Raw genomic sequence first — 16,093 nt, 5'->3', positions numbered from 1 at the left:
ACAGAAGAATGCTAGACCCAGTAACTTTAATGATTCTCCCAAACATTTAAGGAGGAAATAATACAATTCCACACAAACTCTTTCAGGAAGTAAAGAGGAGTTACTTTCTCACTCATTTTATGAAGTCAGCATTAACCTGATGCTAAGGCAATTCAAAAAAATTAGGTAACAACCCTCCTAAGGAACACGAACACAGAAATTCTTAACCAAATGTTAGCAATCAAACCCAGCGATAAATAAAAAGGCATAATACAATACGACCAAGTAGAATTTACTCCAGGATTGCAAAATTGGTTTAACATTTGAAAATCAACCTAATTCAGCACATTAACAGAGCAAAGGAAAAAGTCATATGTTCACTTCAACAGATTCAGAGAACATGTTTGAGAAAATTCAGTACCCATTCGTAGTAAAAACTCTCCACACACTAGGAACAGAAGAAAAATTTTAAGGGCATGTATGAGAGGGCATCTGTGCAAAAATCTATAGCTAAGTTTATACTTAATGGCAAAAAGCTAAACCTATTTCCTACAAGATCGGGAACTAGACAAATTCTCACTTTCATTCAACAGGGTACTAGAGGTCCTAACCTGGGTACTAGGACAAGAAAACAAACTAAAACGTGTACATGTTGGAGAGGAAGAAGTGAAATTGTCTTGATTCACACCCTCCTCTGCCAGAGTGCTAAGAAGCCACTTAATTAAAAGAAACCGCTTAAGTCTCTGTACCCCAGCCTCCTGTCCCGCTAGACTCCGGGCATGTCGCTACAGAGCACCTGGCAGCTTTAGGCTGACTTTGTACATGTGAGTTAGCAATTGCTGATGCTGTAAGATAGATACGTGGGGATTCGTGATATCGTTTCTCTACATGTACGCTTTTGTGAAATTTTCTTAATAAAATGACTGTTTACAAATTTTTTTGTTTTTTGTGTTTTTTTGTTTTTTGTTTTTTTTGATTATTTGGAGAGGGAGAGAATCCCAAACGGGCTCTGCACTGTCAGCACGGAGCTTGCAGTGGGACTTGAACCCACAAACCACGAGATCGGGACCTAAGTCAAAATCAAGAGCCGGAAGCTCAACCAGCGGAGCCACCCAGGCGCCCCTAAAATGACTATTTTTTAACTTGGCGTCTTTTGATCTCTATTTGGCTGGCAAAGTATTACCCGGAACAGAGCACTGGAATGGTCAGCTGAATTTAAGACCTAGCCAAACTATTAACTTGCTGTGTGACCTCAGGCAAGTGCATTCCCCTCTCTGGGCTTCGGCATCCTGAATTAAAAGGAGACAGTGGACTGTGCCACAGGGTTTTACATTTTCCTGTGCAGTCTTTTGCTCCCATGAGGTTGTTCTTGTAGAAACCGCTAGTGCAGGTTAGGGAAGGGAATGAGGATTGAACTGGAAGCATAAAAGCCCCCCCCACAACAACTGTGCTTTTATCTGCTTTGTTCTACTGCAGGGGTGCATCTCAAAGAATTGTCTTTTGTTTGTTTTGTTTGATTTCCTTCTGTCAGACCCTTCTCACGGGCCACTTTTCACTCCCCCAGTTGATAACTAAAGCAGAAAAAGATTCCTGGTTTGGGGATACATTTTTCCGCTCTAAAGACTAAAGAAGGGGGTGGGGGAAGGAAAGGAGAAGCCAGATGGTGATTCAGGTAGAAGAAGGTGTTCACTTGGGGCATCTGGGTGGTCCAGTCGGTTGAGCGTCTGACTTTGGCTCAGGTCATGATCTCGCTGTTGATGAGTTCGAGCCCTGTGTCGGGCTCTGTGCGGACAGCCCAGTGTAGACACTTCCACCCTTAACGCCCCCAATATCTGCCACCCATGCAGAATCCCAAATTGAGGGTGGAGAACTCAGCCCCTGTGGGCCCCGGGACATGAAGGGAAAGCTTCACCCCACACCCAAGTGGCCCTGATCTGAACCGGTTGGAGATCTGCCCATAAGCCTGGGCAACTATGAGTTGGTATTGAACTTCCCTGTAAGACTTAATTTTAAAAGGGTTCCCTGTACCAGATAATGTTGATGTTGTGTGAGATGGTCTAATTGAGTCATTAAATGAATTCACCCCTTGACCAAGGAATTGAAAAACCAGAGGCATAAGATTCTGTTTCTGAAATTTTGATTTGTTAGATTGCACAAGTTTCTTCTCCCCTCTGATACACAAAGGTACATAAGAAAACATGCAGTTTTTCCTGAAGCAGTTTTCTCTGAGTGCTTTCCTAGAGAGCAGTCACCTCATTATCCAGGTCTCTGTTTTCACATGTGAACATTAAGTAAACATTAAATAACCTCAAAAGTTCTTCCCGGCTCTGAAGTTTTGCAGACTTTGAGAATGTTGTTGCTTTGTCACTTTGCTAGAAAACATCTTTAAATTTTAAAATTTATGAGTAGAGAAGCAGCACACTGAAGTAAAAAAGTAAAGCGAAACACTGAGAGAAGACTGGGCAACAGAGTAGTGCCCTTAATATGTAAAGAACACCTCCAAATAAATGAGAAAAGCATGAACATAACATAAAATCATTGTCAAAAGACACAAACAGGTAACTAACCAAAGGAGCCGTGCAAATGGCTTAAAGATACAGAAAAATGTTTGGCTTCACTATACAACAGAGAAACATTTTTTTTTTTTTTCAACGTTTTATTTTATTTTTGGGACAGAGAGAGACAGAGCATGAACGGGGGAGGGGCAGAGAGAGAGGGAGACACAGAATCGGAAACAGGCTCCAGGCTCTGAGCCATCAGCCCAGAGCCCGACGCGGGGCTCGAACTCACGGACCGCGAGATCGTGACCTGGCTGAAGTCGGACGCTCAACCGACTGCGCCACCCAGGCGCCCCGAAACATTTTTTTTTTTTAATTTTTTTTTTTTTCAACGTTTATTTATTTTTTTTTTGGGAACAGAGAGAGACAGAGCATGAACGGGGGAGGGTCAGAGAGAGAGGGAGACACACAGAATCGGAAACAGGCTCCAGGCTCTGAGCCATCAGCCCAAAGCCTGACGCGGGGCTCGAACTCACGGACCGCGAGATCGTGACCTGGTTGAAGTCGGACGCTTAACCGACTGCGCCACCCAGGCGCCCGAAACATTTTTTTTTTAATAATTTATTTTTTAACTACTACACGGCAGCATGTTAGAGGAGTTGAGAGTGTAGAATCAGACAAGGCTGGATTCAAATCAGTGTGTGACTTCAGACATACAATTTAATCTTCCTGAAGTCTGGTTTCCTTCTTTTTATTTATTTATTTTTTTAGATTTTATTTTAAGTAATCTCCACGCCCAACATGGGGCTCGAGCTCACGACCCTGAGATCGAGTTGTGTGCTCCACGACTGAGCCAGCCAGGCGCCCAAAGTTTCCTTTTTGAAGAAATAGACCCTATCGTGGGGGGAAGGGGGGGGGGGCTGGGCGGCTCCATCAGTCAAGCATCGGACTCTCGGTTTCTTTTTTTTATTTATTTTTTTTTTTATTTTTTAAAATTTTTTTTTTCAACGTTTATTTTGGGGACAGAGAGAGACAGAGCATGAACGGGGGAGGGGCAGAGAGAGAGGGAGACACAGAATCGGAAACAGGCTCCAGGCTCTGAGCCATCAGCCCAGAGCCTGACGCGGGGCTCGAACTCCCGGACCGCGAGATCGTGACCTGGCTGAAGTCGGACGCTTAACCGACTGCGCCACCCAGGCGCCCCGGACTCTCGGTTTCGACTCAGGTTATGATCTCATGGTTTATGGGTTCCAGCGCCTCAGGGGCCTCTGCACGGGCGGCGTGGAGCCTGCTTGGGATCCTCTCTCTCTGTCCCTCTCTGTTCCGCCCCTGCTCGCTCGCCCTGTCTCTCAAAACAAATAAATAAACTTCAAAATAAAATCTAAAAAATAAGTAAAGTAGACCCAGTGATTAAATGGACGTCCTTGAGTTGTTAGCCTGACAGTGCAAACATGGGTCCTAAAATCCCATCACTGATGCACACTAGTGGCTGTGACATGCCTATGAATAATAACAATATTTATAACGCAGAAAATTTGGAAGCCAAACTAAATATTTAAACAATATGAAATCGGTTGCCTAAATCATAGTCTATCCATAACACGAATTTTCGGTGCAACCACTAGAAATCCCATTGAAAAAATGTTTTGTCACATGGAAAAGGTTCACGACGTACTAAGTGAGAAGGACAAATGACACAGCAGGAAGCCCAGGATGATCTCAGGTTTGTTAAGAAAAAGAAACGGGGAAAGACCTGGAGAGACAAATAAAAAATATAGTGGTAAGTTTTAGGTAGAAGACCATTTCTTTTTTGTGCTTTTCTGCATCCTTCAAATTCATTACGTTGATATTGATATACTGGTATAAATCAGAAAGAAAGAGGGAAGGAAGGAAAGAGGGAAGGAAGGAGGGAAGGAAGGAAGGAAGAAGGGAGGGAGGGAGGGAAGGAAGGAAGGAAGGAAGGAAGGAAGGAAGGAAGGAAGGAAAGAGGGAAGGAAGGGAGGGAGGGAGGAAGGAAGGGAGAAAGAACATAGTATCCAGAGGTGCTATGCAGTTGAGTTTTGATTATCTGCATGGCACATTTCCCTGGAATTTAAGGACTAAAACATCCAAGTTATTACTGCGTGTGGTTTTAAATGTCAGCAATTCAGGCAGAGCTCAGGCGGGAGAGGTTTCTGTTCCATGTGCCATCGAATGGGGCCCCTCCATGGCACTCAGCTGGCAGCTGGATGGTCTGGAGGGACCGAGGAGCGTGACTGTGGAGTGTGAGTGAACACTCACAGGCCTGGCCCCTTCGCAGGGTGGTTGCGAGGCTAGTGCAGCCCGACCTGCCCCTCTGCATGCAAAGTCCAGCTTCTCCCCATGTCCCGTCTCCAGCTGGCTGGTCAGACGTGTCACAAAGCAGCCCAAGGCTCCAAGAAAGAGGAAGCAGAAACCACCAGTCCACACTTGCAACCCACACCCACCCAGAGCTAGCCTGGGGTCAGTCTCACTGCGCCCTGTGGGTCGGAGTAGTTCCAGACCGATCCAGATGCGGGGCGAGGGGGCGAGGGACCTATCGCTGATGGGAAAGGCGTCCCCAGATTTCCAACCATCCCCAGTGCCCCGCGGTTGCATATCCAAACGGCAGAGAAGAAACCAAAGCATGTTACGCTTGGAGAAAGAATTTAGGCTTGGGATTCCCGCCCCGCCTCTTTTGACCACACAGGTAATCGCTAAATAAGCTCATCCTCGCCTGTAAAATGAAAGTGTTCCCTGCGCCTCCCACGCGACCGGGAAGGCGTATTTGTGTCACCGGGCCTCACACACCACCTAAGGGGGCAGACCGTTTACAGATGTAAATGCCAAATAGGTATCAAGTTTTGGAGATCGCTTTGATGAACGGGAAGAGTGTTTGCAAACTGCGCCTCTAGTGGGCTCCGGGCACGTTTCCTGCGGCTGTTGCATCACGGGAAAGCTCCTAATTCCTGCCTGGGCCCAGCACATTCCTGCCTGGTGGGCCGCTGAGCTCGGCAGTGGTTTGGTCTCCGATGCGGAGGCAGGGCCTCCTGCTTGGCCAAGGCCCCGCCTCCCACGAAAGGCCTGCAGGTCCTGAAGCCTGGCCCACTTCACCCCCATTACTCGATGGCCCCGTGGGTGTTTTCACCAGAGACACCTGAAACGTAACATGCCAACGTCGTTAATGAGTCACAGGAAAGGAGAAAGCCGGCTTTCTCCTGCATCATAGTTGTTTTCAGCGTTGGCCCCGCTATCTAGCGGCGGATCCGTTCCTCCCGCGATCCGGGACTTGTTTGACGAGTCTGGTGATGTGGCTCCAGGGCTAATGGAACAGAAGGCGCGAGTGGGAAACGCCGGCCGCTGTTCGGCCGATTGGCAATCTAGGAACCGCGGAGAGGCAAACCAGCCTCCGAGAAATCCATCCGCCCGGATCCTCCCGTGAGTGGCGGGGGGACTTCCTGGACCCCGCCTTGGCCGGCACGGGCCTCCGTGGCACGTGAGATGCCGCCCCTGCCTGGGATTCTCCCCGCAAACCTGGAGTGCAGGGCCTCGCGTATTTGGAAAAGCTTCAGGATATTTTCCCTCCCAGATGTTAAACATTAAATGGCAGAGCTGATAGAGACGGACGCAGGGTGACGTTGATTTTTTGCAAGCGCCCGGATGCTCTGCTGGAAGGGGTCCTTGGGGAAGCGGGTCCTTCGCGGGATATTCACGGGCCTCCCCACCCCCCGCCCCCCGTCCACCATCCGCCCAAGAGAAGCCCATGACCCTCTCAACAACCAGCAGGCACAACTGCTTTTAATTCCAATGGATTGTTTTCCTTTATCATTAATTTTGGCAGTAGAAAAATGCGCCTTTGATATCAAAGAAGGCAGGCCTACCAGAATGATTATTAGATTAGTAATAGTGGTGGTAATAAATTGGACCAAACACGAGTTGATGTAATGGATCCTCTTGACCCCGAGCACAGGGCTGTCAGGCCTACTTAGCTCTGTCTTCTTTCTGCCCTGGGTTAGAAGTCCTTGTGTGTCTGTCTCTCTCCCCGCTGGAGTTGTCAGCACCTGCAGGGCACAGGCCTCCTCTTGCTCACTTTTTTTTTTACCTCCCAGCCCTCCGTCGCGGCGCAGAGCATATAGGGGCGCTTAATCAATGCATCACATAGGATAGTCAGGAAAGCCTCAATTAGCTGGAAACCTTGTTGGGCTGAATTTTACAAACGACTCTCTACGCGAAGGAGGGCAAGGCGAGTGAGAGGGGAAGAGCCCGAGGACTAGACGCTTTCTCTTCTGTTTCGGCCTGTGTCTCTGAGGCGTGTGAAAGGGCTGGCCTGGGGTCTGCTCTCATTCAACTCACGCTCCACGCTTCGGACTTCCCCGCCCCAGGCCTGGCGAGTAAGTCAGAAAGAAGGCCCGATCGAAACGGGTCTCCAGTCTCCGGGATGGAGATTCATCCTGAGTCATGACGGGCAGAGACAGGGAAATAGTTGCAGACGTTGAACAAATGTTATCCTGGGGCCCAAGCATTCCTTCGTGCGTCCCTGCCTGCCTTCCTTCCTCCCTTCCTCCCTTCCTCCCTCCCTCCCTCCCTTCCTTCCTTCCTTCCTTCCTTCCCTCCTTCAACAGTGGTCCTCCAACCCTTACAATGTAGACCTCTCTAGGCAGTGAGCACGGAGCCCCCATACCCTAGTGAAGAAGTCAGGCAGACAATAAACAAGGAAATTCTAAACATGTACTCTGCCAAGTGACTCTGAGCGCTCCAAAGAAAAATGAAACGGCTTCGGGGCGCAGGGTAGGGAGAGGCGTCCCCCGGGATGGGACCGGAAGCGGAAGAGAAGGGGCAGAGAGCCCCAGGCAGGGAGGGAAAGGCGCGTGGACAGTGGGCGAGTGCATGCGAGTTTGAAGGAGACCCGGACCCTAGCCAGGCTGCCCTAAGGACTTAGGAGTTGGCTCTGAATGAGATGGGTTTTGTGCAGAGGCATGATGTGATCTGATTTGCATCTAAAAGCACCACTCCGGCTCCTGCTCCGGGGACTGGACGGACCAAGGGGAACAGAGTGAGAAGGGCAAGGTAGGTGGGAGGCTACCGCAAGATCCAGGCTGAATGAGGTGGCAAACTGGAGGCTTGGACAGGGTGGGAAGCGGTCAGCTTCCAGACAGACTCCCGCGGTAGGGCCAGCAGGATTTGTTGATGCGTGCGTGTGGGTGCGGGGGTGGGTGCGTGCTGGGAGGGTGCAGGGGGAGAGACAGAGTCCAGGATGACGGCCAGGTTGGGGCGCAAGCACCTGGAGACCCAGTGCGGGACGTGGAGGTGCGGGGCGGGACAGGGGAGCTCACCTGTGATTCGAGACAGCTTCCCTTATAAAATAATGAGGCTATTCTCGACCTTGAGGGGTTGCTTGTTGAATAAACAGACGTGGGTAGAGGCAGATTGAAAACGTAGCAGTTTATCCCTTCATCATTTTTGTTGAGAGTCTGTGCCACATTCTTTCAGGATTTCTTGCCCGATTGTTTTAGAATCCTAGTTTTAGAATCTCGGCGGGGAGTGGGGGGACAAGCAGAATTACAAGGGGAGCGTTTTCGTGACACAGATGCCAGGGTGCGGCCCTCAGTTGTGCAGGGGAGTCCCCCGCCTAGAGCAGGGAGCTTGCGTTGGTCACAGAAGTCTCCAGGTACATCTCAGGCATGCTCTGATCCAGAACAGGAGGTGTGGAAGGAAGCATGCAGACGTGTGAAGGTAAGAGACGGAGAGGAGAGGCAGTGTCCTGTCTTAGAAGGATCTCTGACCTCGGGGGTTGAGACCTGAGCCGAAAGAAATATTATTACGTTTATTATCATTAGCGTAACTTACTAAGTGAGATTTACCCTAATTCTCCAGAGAAGAAAATTTGGAGGAAGATGAAGAAATTGAGTACTTTTACTGTTCCTATATTAAAAGTGAAATTAAGGGGCTCTTGGGTGGCTCGGTTGGTTAAGTGTCTGACTTCAGCTCAGGTCACGCTGTCCCAGTTTGTTGAGTTCAAGTCCCACATCGGGCTCCGTGCTGACGGATCTCCGCCCTCCCCCGCCCCCCACCCCTCCCTGCCTTGCACTCTCTCTCCCTCTCTCAAAAATAAATACTAAAGTGACTCTACAAGGGAAGGAATATTTTTATAATTTCACTGTTTTGTGTGTTATTATTACACAGTAGACCGTGTATTGGAATCAGTAGAAAATCGTAATGTCTGGATATTCAGTAATGGTCAGCTCTTTCAAAAGTATGAGATGGCACAGCTTTAAGAATTACTTGGGGCGCCTGGGTGGCTCAGTCGATTAAGCAGCCGACTTCGGCTCAGGTCACGATCTCGCGGTCCGTGGGTTCCAGCCCCGCGTCAGGCTCTGTGCTGACAGCTCAGAGCCTGGAGCCTGTTCCAGATTCTGTGTCTCCCTCTCTCTGACCCTCCCCCGTTCATGCTCTGTCTCTCTCTGTCTCAAAAATAAATAAACGTTAAAAAAAAATTAAAAAAAAAGAATTACATATACACGTATATATACACATATATGCATTTTTATATATTACATATACATATGTGTGTACACACATAAATATTACATACACATATATAACATATATACATATACGTAATATACATACACACACATCCCCGAATCCAAAACATAGCAGAAGTAATTCGAACTCCAGTCAGTCATATGGCCTGTGGTCGGGTTTTTTCTTTGTTACGTTGTTCTGTTTTGTTTTGTTTTTTTGTCTTTTAAATTTATGAAGTAAAAATTTACCAACCACTACGCTGTCAAAAGGCAATGGCGCACTCTCTTATCTTTGCTGTGAAGTTCTGAATTACCTAACTCCCCCACTAGGGGGTAGCATCTTCCATTACTTTCTTCAACTCTCCTTTCTACCTGGATTATGGGCACATCGGACGCAGGGTTTTAAGAGCGTGGCGGAAAGGGGGGCAGACGTATCTTCTATGCCAGGACATTTAGTGGGTCTTTTTATCATCTCCATTGGAAAGACCAGGAAAGTGATGCTCAGAGAGGTTACGTGATTTACAGGAGGCCACACAGCTGGAACTATGCAAAGCCAATGCTGAAATTCAGTTCTAACTGCAGGAACCAATTTGCTAACCACAGCACTAAATACCTCTCTGTGTCCAATGAAATTATTTCAATCTACTGTCAAAAGAGTCCTAAGGGATCAGTGGGTCCCACAACTTACGCGATTCTTGCAAAGTTTCTGTAAACTACAAAGTGCTATACAGATAGAAGACGTTTTATTGGTAATAAAATTGAATCCTGCCTGTTCCAAATTGCCCTACAACGTGACAGACTCCTTGAGAACGAAGAGCTCTGCTTTTCCTCGTCTTTTTTTTTTTTTTAGGGCCCCACTGCTGGAGCCCAGCACCCACCGGGCGCCCCCGCACATGCTCGCTGAACTGTTCATCTGAATTTGTCTGCTCTGTGAAATCAGAGAAGCCACAATTAATTTGGTTGCACTGTATTATTAATGTTGCTGAGATTGATATCAGTGTTGAATGCCAGAGAAGCATTCCAGCTGCCTGTCCTCTTGAATAGGCAGAGAGAGAGAGAGATGAAAGTTTCAAGTTTCCCCAGTGAGGCCCCGCGCAGCTCTGATTCATGACTTCTGTTCAGACTCCGTACCGGAGCGGGCGGCAGACGCCAGGCGCGGTTTCCCACCAACAGCATCTATGGCAACAGCCGACGCTACGGGGCGTCTACCGGATGCCAGACGCCGTGCTAAGCATTTCTCACGCACGGGCTTCCTGAGTCTCGTCCACCACCCTGGGAGACAGGAACTACCAAGTCCGATCCTCGTTTGACAGCTGCGGTTCAGAGACGTCAAGTAACTTGCCCGTGGTCCAACAGTTGTCAGGCACAGGGCTGCGTTTCAAAGCCTAAACCGTTGTTCGGGACGCTTTCTGACCTCTGAACGTCAAGGGCGAGTCAGCGCGCGGTACCTGACCAGTTCTCCGAATTCTGGCAACACAACAGGAAGCCCGCGATCTAAAGCAATATGCGACCCCTTAAAAAAAAAAAAAAAAAAAAGTCAAGGGAGGGAGAACTGATACCACAACCAGTCAATCAAACGGTCTCTCTCTCTCTCTCTCTCACACACACACACACACACACGCACGTGCACACGCGCGCACACAATCTCTTCCTCCATCAGACACAGGTATTTCTTCTATGTCTTCTGTATGGGGACAATTTGATACATCGAGTCTGGCGCTTTCTGCAGGGACGCCAGGACAGTGAAATCACTGTCGGGCAGGCAATCACTGTGACTTGCACAAATAACAAATTAAAAAACATGGGACGTCCTTTGGGTTGCCGGGGTGCAAAAGTATCCCAGGGAGCGTTTACCGTTGAGTTAGGCCTCAGCCCTCTTGGGAAACAACGCCCAGGTAATTATTTTAAATGAGCATTAATTATGTCATTATTAGAAATGGGGAGAAAATGCAATTTCCTTCTGTCACTTCTTGATATCTTAACTAGAAGAATATTTGCCGTGCTATTATAACAAGCCACCGTGCGCATAATGGTGCCCCGGCAATAACAGGAAGGCATGTACATTTTCATATGAATATATCATGCCTAACTAATGAGATTGCTCATTTCATAACTTCAGTTCCATTTTTATTATTTCATAAAACTGGAAGTCCTTATCCATTTTATGAAAAACACCAAACCTTTGTGAAATTCATTAAATAAGCATAAAAAATTCATTAAACAAGTGAATTGCATTCAGGGCTGCTTTGATGCAAATGCCCTTTAAGCAATGTAAAACTCCATATTGATTTAACCTTTCATGTTCTGATATTTCCGTGTGGATATAAAAAAAAAAAATTCTTTATTCAGGGAATGAAATTAAGTGCTGATCCCTTGATCTCCAGCCGGGCAAGATAGATTGGTCAATTTAAGTAGAGCTGCTGATCAGCAAACAACTGAATTTAAAAGTATTAAGGCATGTCGATATTTTAAGTATTGTCACCTGCACATCAAGTAAAGGGGGAAAATATTATTATTCCAGCTCAATTAACTTTGTGTTTGCTGTGAAGCTGACCTTGAAAGGGCTAGCCCATTGGGCCATGGCTTCATGCCCTTGGAAGTTGACAAGGGCAACTGTGGCAAGATGTAAAACACCAACTATAGCCTGAATATTTTGAATGGTGTGGTCAGAGCAACCACAAAATAATTAGCCTGGAGACACAGTCCCCTTGGGTTGTGTCCCCTCATTAGTGGGGGACAGCCAGTAGAGCAAACACTAGTTCAGAGGAAGAGAAAGGGGTTTGCCCTTCACCCAAGAAATCTTCTGGGAGCCCTCATTAGGCTAAGAGCATAAGGCAGGTTTCAAAGAACTTTAGGGCCGCGTGGGCTCCCGAAATTCATCTCGCCACTCTTCATTCATTCATTCATTCATTCATTCAAACAATATGTATTAGATGTCTACGTTTTGCCGACTATTACGCTTGGTGCTGGGAGAATAAAGTATGAATGACAGCGGTGGCCCCAGCCCTCCTAGACCATGAGAGGGGTTTTACCATGAAGAAGCCGGTCTCTAGAAAAAAAAAAAAAAAATCAGGGTCCATCGGGTTAGATGCCTGAAGTAAATCTCAGCTCTGTTATTAACCAGTTGTGCTGCATGGCCTTAAACAAGTGATTCAATCTCTCTGGGCATCAGCTTGCCTTCTGTTACTACTTCCTGAGGCTGCTGCCCCAACTAAATGAGATATTGCATATACAAACCCTCAGCAGAGCAGATGAGCAGGTGGCAAGCAGAACATGCCTGATAAGTGGTAATCGTGACCATCATCCTCATCCTTACTGCTGTTTCTATCTGAATTTCTCATGTTACAGATAAAGAAACTGAGACCTGGAGAAGAGAGGTCACGAAAAGACCATGTGGCAAACTGGGACTCGGAAGAGACTTTCCCAAACCAACCGTGGCCCCCGCAGCCTCCTGAACTATAAGCTCCGTCTTCCAATGGACGCCTGACTCAAACTGACTTTGGTGACTGTAAAATCCAGGGCTGGATCTGCTTCAGGTGAGGCATGATCCAGGAGCCCAGTGAGGTCACCAGGATCCGGCTTCTCTCTTCACTTTTCTGCTCCATGTGCTTGGTGATGACTCTAACGTCAGCAAACATTTCCTCTCCCAGTCCCAAAAGGACTTTCAGCAGCTTGGACTGCTTCCTGTGTCTTTGTTCATGCCCCTGAGGGGAAGAAAGAGAATCTTGTGTTAGCACTCCCAGACAAAACGTGAAAACCAATATGATCAGACCCGCTGACGTCCCGGAGATATAACCACAAACGTCCTCGCACAAACTCAAGAACCACACACCGCTCCAGGTAACTGGTATTCATAAAAACAATGGCACGAGAAAGAGTGAAATCTACATTCTTCTCAACACATACTGGAGTGTGAGCTTCGGAAGGGCAAGGGTCACTTTTGTCCCAGCCTCTCCCCAGGGCATGATGACTTGGCAAAAGTCTGAATCCCAGCTCTGCCACTTACACACGTGAACTCTCATGTGAAAGGGGAACAAATTCAGGATCTGTCTGCAGAGTAAGAGAAATCTGGCAAATAAGAACTCAAGTAATGTTACGTGTTATTACTGTCAGTAGGGACAGACCCCAATCTGTCCCTCAGTGATGTTGCACGTTGAACATGCTCATACAGGGATGTCACTGCCTCCAGTCTACCCGGCACTGTCCTGACCAGAACCTCTGTCACCGATGTGCCCTTCTCCTCGAGACCCAGAGCAAAGCCACCTGCCCTGTGAACCCTTTCCTAAGACCCCGAGCTAGAAGCAATCCCCTTTCCTTTACAAACCCCCAGATCTTTCTCTGCCCTCTCCTTAGGAGCCCTCAATAGGCTGTATTGCTGTTTGCCTCTTACTTTTCTAGAGGCACTCAGGAAATGTTTGAGACAATAAGTTCTTTTCTGCCTACAGATCAACCCGATCCAACGTGGTATTTCAGTAAAACATGGGGTGGGGGGGCAACAGGGAAGGGATTCCATCTCTGGTGTTGGAATTAGGGAGCAGATGTATCTAAATGTAGGGCTCCCTTGGTTACAAAGGCTAAAACCCCAACTCAAACTAGTTAGCAGGGGGTATGGAAAGAAAATAATAGCATGCTAGTCACAATGGGAAAGTGGTATTTTTTTTAAGTTTATTTATTTTGAGACAGACAGACAGTGCAAGTTGGGGAGGAACAGAGAAAGAGGGAAAGAGAGAGAATCCCAGGCAGGCGCCATGCTTCTAGCACGGAGCCCGACGCGGGGCTCAAACCCACAAAGTCGTGAGATCATAACCTGAGCCAAAACCACGAGTTGGACGCTTAACCGACTGAGCCACCCGGACGTCCCAGAAGGTGGTATTCTGGATAAAAAGATGCTCACAGATTCAGAGACTGTTAAGATTTCGTAATACCAAGGGACTCACGAATGTGTAGAGACGCTAGGCCGAGCAGAAGATTACAGGGGTGCATTCACTAGGGCCCCCAGAGTCCCCAGCCCTGGACAGGAATCCACCTGCACAGAGTACTGACCAGGTATAGGGAGCTCCATTTGGCATTTCCACACGGAATGAACTGGGGTCAAGGTGAATACCCTCCTGGCCCTCATCTGCCCTGACTCTCCTGTAGCCTCTTGCCCCCTCCCTGCTAACACACAGCATCGCATTCCTGAATTGAGAGACGGAGTGAAACATGAAGGATGATTTTCCAGGACCAAGTGCTAGAAACTCAGCTCTCCTCAAGCTCTCTGAGACAAGTACCGTTATCGCCCTCCCTCGATCGATGGAAAAACTGAGACATAAGGAGCAATGGACTAACTTGCTCTAAGTCAAGAGTTAGTGGTGACCCTGTTTACATGATTCCAGACCCCAAACCCTCCACTTCCAAGCCCCGGTGCCCTGTTGATTGCGCACCATGGAAGGAAGGGTAAGGCGGATGGACAAGTGAGGGTTCTGGTTGCCGGTGGAACTTGTCCGCAGTAAAAGCTGAACAACTGGATCCCGGGGCTTACTCTCTCCTCCTCAGACTCATCCTCAGCAGGTAGAATTCATTCTGTCACGGCAAAGAGAGTCAGTCCCCCTTGGGGTGGAATACGGCTGAGCCACACTTTCTGCATTTCGTATCTGTGGTTCTATCCGGTGTGAAGGCTGGCCCACTGAAGTCAGCGGGCTGGCGTTCTGCAAGAGCTGGGCAGCCTGAGCCACACGGCTCGAGTGGGGTGAGAGAACTGTGGGGAGGCGTTGAGCCGAGAGCACCACGGAAGTCCGAACGGTAGCCGAAGCCCCAGCTTCTCTATCCTTAAGGGAAACCAAAAGGATGAAACAGACATGGCAAGCATCCAGTGTTTAAAAAAAAAAATGATAGGTGCAAATAGTCACTAGGGCTATTTTTCATCTTTAAATCTGCTTAGTAATAAGTGGTCCTGCTCGCTGCCAGGAAAAATAAAGCAGCGGTGAAGACAGAACGGCATGGACATATATGCACAGCTTCTGCAGGCGGCAAAGCGTGGTCGCGGGCAAGGCAGCGGCCACCAGAACAGGTGGTCTGCTCTGAATCTTAACAACTGTCGCGTGCAAAGCCCTTGGGGGCATTGCCAGTCCCTCTCTGCCCTTAGTGAGCTGTGTGACTTTGCACAAGTCGCTCCCCCTCACTGAGCCTTCCCTCCTTCCTCTGTGATTGGGGGCAAGGGAAGTTAACGGGCCGTGGTTTACAGTTAGGTTCTGCTGAGCCCTTAGGCGCCCTTCGGAAGCCCTCGCAGGAGGAGGGTCGGGGGCTCGGTGGGTGGGATTCCGAGCCCCCCGAGCCCCACCTTAACCAGACCATCCTGCTTTTCTCTCTTTCATAATCAGGGTTCTGCATAATATTTTGAGGGAAGACACAGTTCTGAGGCTCAAAGGAAAACGAAACCCACTTTGCCAACTGATCTCGGAGGCCTTCCAGCGCTCACATCCCAGCAGCCCGGGGAGATGATGGTCTGTGTTTCCTAGTCTTTCGGCCTCTTGCAAATGATTCCGGCACCAAAGAGAAACCACACCCAGACGCCTGTCTGCATGCTGCCTGCTGGGGGGACCAGATGGCTGTCCCCTCCACCACCCGCCCCCCTGATGGGAAAAGCTCTCCCTCCGAGTGTGAGACCCATCACAAAGAAAGGGCTTTCTTCTTTGCCAGGACCTCACCCTCCACTGCCTCAGAGGGAGCATCTTCCCTTTGGCCTTTCCTGTTCACGTTCCCCTTAGAAAATCCAGCGGCCTTGCGGTAAGACGGGGCATGGTTTTCCCTCTTGGCTAAATAGTTTCATGTGCCGTCTCTTGGTGTCCGTGAGATTGAAACGCAGCTCGTCGAGGCCTGGGCAAGACTATCTTTTCATCTGCGTTAATCACAACTGCTGACAAACAGTATCTTTCCCATCTTGCTGATACATTACGCCTTTCGTGACGGACATTTGATTGCAAGAGCTCTTGACGGTATTTAACTTGAAGGCATTTAACTTAAAACCATTATTAGATTTTTGTTTAGCTGTCCCTTGACACTCTCCCCGTCCAAAAATAAGGCCTTCAGGTACCTCTGAGATATTTAAGTACACGT

General features: G+C 48.3%; 1 long non-coding RNA gene across 1 annotated transcript; it reads left to right on the top strand.

The window, feature by feature from the left end:
* The first annotated feature begins 5,383 nt into the window (after positions 1-5,383).
* On the top strand, positions 5,384-15,814 carry LOC147573451 (uncharacterized). Its single transcript, XR_015244522.1, has 2 exons — positions 5,384-5,912; positions 15,358-15,814. It is a non-coding gene; the product is annotated as an uncharacterized LOC147573451 (long non-coding RNA).
* The last annotated feature ends 279 nt before the right edge of the window (positions 15,815-16,093 follow it).

This window comes from Puma concolor, chromosome E2 (assembly GCF_028749965.1).
Source record: "Puma concolor isolate L17-30 chromosome E2, mPumCon1.1.hap2, whole genome shotgun sequence".
Taxonomy (NCBI): Eukaryota; Metazoa; Chordata; class Mammalia; order Carnivora; family Felidae; genus Puma; species Puma concolor.
Note: the sequence above shows the minus strand (reverse complement) of the source record. Positions and strands in the feature narration are given on the sequence as shown.